Genomic DNA, 7,597 nt, shown 5'->3' with positions numbered 1-7,597 from the left:
TGGCACTCTGACAGACAGGTACTGATGTCTCTGAATGGAGAGAGACCTGGCACTCTTGACAGGCAGGCTAGAGACTGATGTCTCTGAATGGACAGAGACCTGGCACTCTGACAGACAGGTACTGATGTCTCTGAATGGAGAGAGACCTGGCACTCTGACAGACAGGCTAGAAACTGATGTCTCTGAATGGAGAGAGACCTGGCACTCTTGACAGGCAGGCTAGAGACTGATGTCTCTGAATGGAGAGAGACCTGGCACTCTGACAGACAGGTACTGATGTCTCTGAATGGACAGAGACCTGGCACTCTGACAGACAGGTACTGATGTCTCTGAATGGAGAGAGACCTGGCACTCTTGACAGGCAGGCTAGAGACTGATGTCTCTGAATGGACAGAGACCTGGCACTCTGACAGACAGGTACTGATGTCTCTGAATGGAGAGAGACCTGGCACTCTTGACAGGCAGGCTAGAGACTGATGTCTCTGAATGGACAGAGACCTGGCACTCTGACAGACAGGCTAGAAACTGATGTCTCTGAATGGAGAGAGACCTGGCACTCTGACAGACAGGTACTGATGTCTCTGAATGGAGAGAGACCTGGCACTCTGACAGACAGGCTAGAAACTGATGTCTCTGAATGGAGAGAGACCTGGCACTCTGACAGACAGGTACTGATGTCTCTGAATGGAGAGAGACCTGGCACTCTTGACAGGCAGGCTAGAGACTGATGTCTCTGAATGGAGAGAGACCTGGCACTCTGACAGATAGGCTTGATACTGATGTCTCTGAATGGAGAGAGACCAGGCACTTGGGATTCAAGAAACAACCAAATCAAACCACACCCTCAAGCCAACTCATGTTTGGCTTCTGTCATGGTCGCCAGCATTTCTTGAGGAGCCAGCCAAAAGACAAGGACAAATCAGCAGGTTCAATAACCATTGATATTGAAAAAACGAAAAATGACTAAGTTAGAAGTAGGGAGTCCGAAGCCGAGTGCCTTCTCTACCCGGGCTCTACCAAGGTTTGCCAGCACACAACTTTGACCTACTACAGCAACTACGTTGGTCTATTGTACTTCAAACAATGTGTGGCCAGGTTGTTTGGGATTCAAACCTTCTCAAACATCCGAATTCATACTCTTCAGTTGAATATTTGACTTTACAGTGTCCTGCTATTAAACTAATATACAGTATCTATACATCAACAGGATGTATGCATTAGTGTATCTACAGGCCTATTGTAAAAGTGTATAATAGTAGCGTCACCATCTTTAATGCAAAATTAAATACAAATATCTTTATTAGAACATTTGAAAGGAAAAATGTTTTCCCTAATTTTCCGAAGTTTGGTTTTGTAATATGTTGGGAGCTGCAAAGATCTCTGTATAGACGTTAATGAACCATCAGTACTGTACAGTACTGTGGGAGTTGGACATGAATGAATTTGCAAAAGCAAAATTTTATTAATCAATGATAATGATTAATCATACCTGGATAGGTCTATCTGGGAATTAAACTTTATAATTAACCTGGTAAGTTGGTTCATCTAGGTTACTATTGCAAAGTTTAAGATGTCTCGTTTAATTGGAAGAACCTAGAAAGGTATGTTCGACAATTTAAATACATATATTGAATGAGACGATGATACCCAAGTTATTGAGATTGCTGGATTATCATAAAGATAATGTCAGGTACATTTACCACTATGGTACACTTTCCCCTCATTCCAAAGCCATGTGGGATTCCCACTGGAGGCGGGACTGATTGATTGTTACTCTGCAAAAGCAGATTTTACTGATTGATCAAATTTAATAAATAATCAAACCTGTATAGCTTATCTGGGAATTAAACTTTAAATTAACCTGCTTTGCTTCATCTAAGTTAATGTGGACAAAGTTCATATTGTCTCATTGTAGAAGCCCAATCAATTAGAATATTATTTAAAATCATTTATTTACTAACTATGTAATTCACAGAAATGCATCACACAAACAATAGATAGTTACAAGGAAATAATAGCGGAGTTTCCCTAGTGGGATAAACCTGCATCGCGGCTTGGTGTACAAAAGGGAAGTGGGGGTCGACTGAGATAAAACAACACACAGTTGATAATTATAACAATTGAAATGCTAATCCTTTGCACATGAACGCTCACTCATTCGGGAACAATTGCAATCAATATATATATTTATATATATATACACAGTGGGGCAAAAAATTATTTAGTCAGCCACCAATTGTGCAAGTTCTCCTACTTAAAAAGATGAGAGAGGCCTTTAATTTTCATCATAGGTACACTTCAACTAACTACAGACAAAATGAGAAAAAAACAGAAAATCACATTGTAGGATTTTTTATGAATTTATTTGCAAATTATGGTGGAAAATAAGTATTTGGTCAATAACAAAAGTTTATCTCAATACTTTGTTATATACACTTTGTTGGCAATGACAAAGGTCAAACGTTTTCTGTAAGTCTTCACGAGGTTTTCACACACTGTTGCTGGTATTTTGGCCCATTCCTCCATGCAGATCTCCTCTAGAAGCAGTGATGTTTTTTGTTACTTTGGCCCCAGCTCTCTGCAGGTCATTCACTAGGTCCCCCCGTGTGGTTCTGGGATTTTTGCTCACCGTTCTTGTGATCATTTTGACCCCACGGGGTGAGATCTTGCGTGGAGCCCCAGATTGAGGGAGATTATCAGTGGTCTTGTATGTCTTCCATTTCCTAATAATTGCTCCCACAGTTGATTTCTTCAAACCAAGCTGCTTACCTATTGCAGATTCAGTCTTCCCAGCCTGGTGCAGGTCTACAATTTTGTTTCTGGTGTCCTTTGACAGCTCTTTGGTCTTGGCCATAGTGGAGTTTGGAGTGTGACTGTTTGAGGTTGTGGACAGGTGTCTTTTATACTGATAACAAGTTCAAACAGGTGCCATTAATACATGTAACGAGTGGAGGACAGAGGAGCCTCTTAAAGAACAAGTTACAGGTCTGTGAGAGCCAGAAATCTTGCTTGTTTGTAGGTGACTAAATACTTATTTTCCACCATAATTTGGAAATAAATTCATTAAAAATCCTACAATGTGATTTTCTGGATTTTTTTTCTTCTCATTTTGTCTGTCATAGTTGAAGTGGACCTATGATGAAAATTACAGGCCTCTCTCATCTTTTTAAGTGGGAGAACTTGCACAATTGGTGGCTGACTAAATACTTTTTTGTCCCACTGTAAGCCAATCAGGCTTTTAAGCTTTCACATTAAAAGGTAGTTCAAAATTCAAAAGGCACTCGCACATCTGAGCTATCTTTTTCTCGGTGCATGGTAACAGTTGACTAAAATGTGAAAAAAGAAGAAACCCACACACTGCTCTTGATGGTTTCACTGCTCTTGATGGTTTCACTGCTCTTGATGGTTTCACTGCTCTTTATAGTATCACTGCTCTTGATGTTATCACTGGTCTTGATAGTATCACTGCTCTTGATTGTATCACTGCTCTTGATAGTATCACTGCTCTTGATGGTATCACTGCTCTTGATGGTTTCACTGCTCTTTATAGTATCACTGCTCTTGATGTTATCACTGGTCTTGATAGTATCACTGCTCTTGATTGTATCACTGCTCTTGATAGTATCACTGATCTTGATAGTATCACTGCTCTTGATGGTATCACTGCTCTTGATTGTATCACTGCTCTTGATGGTATCACTGATCTTGATAGTATCACTGCTCTTGATGTTATCACTGATCTTGATAGTATCACTGCTCTTGATGGTATCACTGCTCTTGATTGTATCACTGCTCTTGATGGTATCACTGATCTTGATAGTATCACTGCTCTTGATGGTATCACTGCTCTTTATAGTATCACTGCTCTTGATGGTATCACTGCTCTTTATAGTATCACTGCTCTTGATGGTATCACTGCTCTTGATGGTATCACTGCTCTTGATGGTATCACTGCTCTTTAATAAGCTTTATGTATGGCCATAGTCAGAGCTTTTGTACGTGTTTTAAATGAGCACCCTTATATAGACCTAGCCCCACCCACATCCGTTCCATGAATTTCATCAACATTAGAATAAAGTGTGTGCATAAAACGTATTAAACACTTCTGTTGAACCACAATGAGGACTTCGACCTACCAAGCAAGTTTTCAAAATGAAAAATCAAGAAAAACGTCAGAGTAATCTGGAATAGGGGCATATATCATGTTCACATTTACAACATAACATATATAGGCATTTCATTATTACGACCTTTAGGGAATAATATCTGGATGGTGAAAATCCCAAAACATTCTCTTTTGCCCAGATTATTATTTATTTCACCTCCCCTGTCTGATATCTAGACGTTCTCTATGGCACAAAATCGTAGAATTATCGTAGCAGTAGAATTATGTTTAGGTCATTAAAATGTACTGCGACTGGATAATCCCTGTCGTTTCTCCTAATTTAATTTATGTTCGCATATTCTCTGTTTGAGAGGACGAGAGTTTTTACCTACATAGCACAGCCCACATGGACATTTAATAATGTAGATAACATGGGTGGTGGAGCACGTAATAATGTCATTATTTTGAACCGTTTTCCTGTATGTGGGTGGTAGAAATATTCACTCTTCATATTGTTGCACTGTGCGCAACCTCTGCATGTATGTCTGCCATTCGGAAGAGGGCGTAAAAGAGCCTGGCTGATTTTCTTTTGTGGCTGGCAGTTGGACAAATTTATCGAGTATATTGCGACCTCTCCTTTATTCAATAAGTGGTGGATTCTTAAATTCAGCAGGCTGGGTCCGATGATAAAACATGCCAGTGTTTCTTGACAGCATCTCCCACTTTTCGCGAGGTCAAAGTATATGTGGTTGTGAACATTACACAGTGTTCTTTAGATCTAGTGGGTCTTTTTTTTGTAGCAGTTCATCTCGTGTTTTCCCAGATGCCAAATTAAAAGCTTCATCCACACTTTATGGAGAGTAACCACTTCTTAGAAACCTATAGCGCATCTCCGCTTCCTTTTCAATGTAGTCCTCTCTGGAGTGGCATATACGGCGCAGTCTGAAGAACTGGCAACTTGGAAGTCCTGTTTTTAATGGCTCAGTTTGGAAGCTGTCCATCTGTTATAGAGTATTTCTGTCTGTTTATTTTCCATATACATTTAATCTTGCAAAAATAATTTAAACAGATCTACTTTCGTATCACATTGTTTTGTCTGTATATGTAGGTACAAAAGAGAGGCCCTTAGATAAAACAGATTTGCACGTCAGTAAGTTTTTTTTTGGAGAGGTTAATTACCGCGACCTGCTATAGCTCCGTGTCCATGGCCTGTGTTCCTGGTCCCCTTTTTGACCGTTTGTCTCTCCCACATCGTTTATTTTCTTTCGTGGATCCTTGTTGTGCTGCTTTCGGGCAACAGAAAAAAAAAAGTTTGTGTGTGATGGTAGCGGAAGTCGCTGTCAGTAGGGAATTAGCTCTCAGTGGATACCTCTGTGTCTACGTTTCCATGTCCTCCCGCTACTGTGTATCTGCGTCCCCCGGTCAGTGGTACCTCTGTGTCTACGTTTCCATGTCCTCCCGCTACTGTGTATCTGCGTCCCCCGGTCAGTGGTACCTCTGTGTCTACGTTTCCATGTCCTCCCGCTACTGTGTATCTGCGTCCCCCGGTCAGTGGTACCTCTGTGTCTACGTTTCCATGTCCTCCCGCTACTGTGTATCTGCGTCCCCCGGTCAGTGGTACCTCTGTGTCTGCGTTTCCATGTCCTTCCATGTCCTCCCGGTCAGTGGTACCTCTGTGTCTGTTTCCATGTCCTCCCGCTACTGTGTATCCGTCCCCGGTCAGTGGTACCTCTGTGTCTGCGTTTCCATGTCCTCCCGCTACTGTGTATCTGCGTCCCCGGTCAGTGGTACCTCTGTGTCTACGTTTCCATGTCCTCCCGCTACTGTGTATCTGCGTCCCCGGTCAGTGGTACCTCTGTGTCTACGTTTCCATGTCCTCCCATGCTACTGTGTATCTGGGTCCCCGGTCAGTGTCTGCGTTTACCTCTGTGTCTACGTTTCCATGTCCTCCCGCTACTGTGTATCTGCGTCCCGGTCAGTGGTACCTCTGTGTCTGCGTTTCCATGTCCTCCCCCTGTGTATCAGTGGTACCTCTGTGTCTACGTTTCCATGTCCTCCCGCTACTGTGTATCTGCGTCCCCGGTCAGTGGTACCTCTGTGTCTACGTTTCCATGTCCTCCCGCTACTGTGTATCTGCGTCCCCCGGTCAGTGATACCTCTGTGTCTACGTTTCCATGTCCTCCCGCTACTGTGTATCTGGGTCCCGGTCATGTCCTGCTACTGTGTATCTGCGTCCCCCGGTCAGTGGTACCTCTGTGTGTTTCCATGTCCTCCCGCTACTGTGATCTGGGTCCCCGGTCAGTGATACCTCTGTGTCTACGTTTCCATGTCCTCCCCTACTGTGTATCCGTCCCACGGTCAGTGGTACCTCTGTGTCTACGTTTCCATGTCCTCCCGCTACTGTGAGCGTCCCCGGTCAGTGGTACTCTGTGTCTACGTTTCCATGTCCTCCCGCACTGTGTATCCTGGTTTCCATGTCCTGCTACTGTGTATCTGGGTCGCCCGGTCTGTGGTGCCTCCCTAACGTTGGACTCTCGGTGTTCCTGGTCCTTGAGCCTTCCCATGCCTACACCTGGTACACCTGGTTGAGCTGGTACACCTGGTACACCTGGTTGAGCTGGTAGTCCTCTGTGTCTCGCTGATATTTCTTGATATTTTGTTGCATGTAGGAAGTCTCAGTATTATTTATCTCACATCCCCTGCCTGATTTCTTAACTTTCTCTATGCCACAAAATCTAAAGGTAGAAAGGATTTTCAGTTGGGGGCGATGAAACAACAGAGAGTTATTCAATGAAGGGAAGTGAAGTGTGCGGAGGGGCACAATAAGAGCTAAGATGCTAATATGTGTGTAAACTGTACATTTATTTTATTTTATTTTACCAGGCAAGTCAGTTAAAAATAAATTCTTATTTTCAATGATGGCCTAGGAACAGTGGGTTAACTGGTCTAGGAACAGTGGGTAAACTGGTCTAGGAACAGTGGGTTAACTGGTCTAGGAACAGTGGGTTAACTGGTCTAGGAACAGTGGGTAAACTGGTCTAGGAACAGTGGGTAAACTGCCTGTTCAGGGGCAGAATGACAGATTTGCACCTTGTCAGCTCGGGGGTTTGAACTCACAACCTTTCGGTTACTAGTCCAACACTCTAACCACTAGGTTACCCTGCTGCCCCATAGTTCTGTGAGTGTCACTGAGTAGGCTGATACCCATTTCATGAATGCACAATCTCTAGTTTACACTGTATAGTCCAATCTGTATGTTCAATATGCACTTTAGGCTGTGTAGTGAGCTGATTTCTCACAGTCAAAGTCCTGCAGCTAAAACGCTAGAATTTGTGTAAACTCTACACAGTTGTGTCCTGTGAATGTCACTGAGGAGATATCCCATTTCATGGGGACACAATCCATAGGTTAGGCTGTGCAGTGGAAACATTCCCCCATTGTAAAGTCTATTACATCCACAGTGGGATGTCATCCGTTTTATTGTGTCTATCT

Source organism: Oncorhynchus tshawytscha, linkage group LG03 (assembly GCF_018296145.1).
Source record: "Oncorhynchus tshawytscha isolate Ot180627B linkage group LG03, Otsh_v2.0, whole genome shotgun sequence".
Lineage (NCBI taxonomy): Eukaryota > Metazoa > Chordata > Actinopteri > Salmoniformes > Salmonidae > Oncorhynchus > Oncorhynchus tshawytscha.
This window is presented reverse-complemented; position numbering follows the sequence as displayed.